This window comes from Echinops telfairi, unplaced genomic scaffold (assembly GCF_000313985.2).
Source record: "Echinops telfairi isolate 266 unplaced genomic scaffold, ASM31398v2 ScPeMD7_2186;HRSCAF=2738, whole genome shotgun sequence".
NCBI lineage: Eukaryota > Metazoa > Chordata > Mammalia > Afrosoricida > Tenrecidae > Echinops > Echinops telfairi.
The window spans coordinates 7,534,681-7,535,643 of record NW_022106084.1 but is presented as its reverse complement, the minus strand read 5'-3'; the positions used below and the strand labels follow the sequence as shown (position 1 = coordinate 7,535,643).

Here is a 963-nt window from a genome sequence, read left to right as displayed (position 1 = left end):
CAGCCATGACTGAACCCATTGGAAGCCAAGATTCTCTGTTAAAACCAGTGTGTTTTTTCAGATCTAGGGAGGCTGCACCCATTTCTCACCTGCCAGAGCTAGTTCAGATATTATTTGAGCAACGCTTCCTTGAAGCTAACAGATCTATACGACATCACAAATCAGGACACAGAACTATCGGCCCAGAGTTGCCAAGCCTATGGGGAGCAGTGCTGCAGCATTGAAGTGCTCCCCTACAAGAGGAAATGCCCTGACTGGCTCCCAAAGCCTGGGGGAATGAGGCACACCCAGTCACCTTGATCTTCCTTAGCTGCTTGGTAGTGCCAACTTGGCTCTTTGTTTTGGAATCAATGCCTTTATTCCAGTTTAGTAGCCCTGGTGTCATCATGATTATTACATGTTGGGCTGTCAACCACAAGGTCAGCAGTTCGAAACCACTACCCAGTCTACAAGAGAAAGATGAGACGCTACTCCCATAAAGAGTTAGCATCTTGAAAACCCACAGGTTTTCTAGGGTCGCTATGAGTTGGCATCGACTCGATGTCAGTGAGTTTGGTTGGTTTTTTTCATTATTCAATAATACAGCCATATTATTTGAGAAGTCACATCATTCTGTGAGGCCTCGTGATAAACAGCAATCCTGCCCCACTCTTTCTTCTTCCCATCCTGGTCCTGCTCCACCCCCCACCACCCCCTTATTTTAGCTGCACCACCCAGTGTGAACCTCCACGTTGTTGGGAACCACATACAGCTGTTGCCTGCTTTTCATGTTGGAGAGACTGCCTTCCTGCCATGGAAATATGGGTTAGCACATCTGTGGCTCTCCTTCCAGCGCTCGCTCACACTCCCTCCTTCTTCCCCAGCTTCCCAATTGTTGTTTCACAACTTTGGTTAAGTCAGTGTGTGTGTGTGTGTGTGTGTGTGTGTGTGTGTGTGTGTGTGTGTGACATGACTCCATAAATG

At 47.7% G+C, this 963-nt stretch overlaps 1 protein-coding gene across 1 annotated transcript in view; it reads left to right on the top strand.

Annotated features, from left to right (window-relative positions):
• Positions 1-963, top strand: part of MAML3 (mastermind like transcriptional coactivator 3) — a 504,620-nt gene that overhangs the window by 380,804 nt on the left and 122,853 nt on the right. The gene's annotated exons all lie outside the window — the stretch shown is intronic.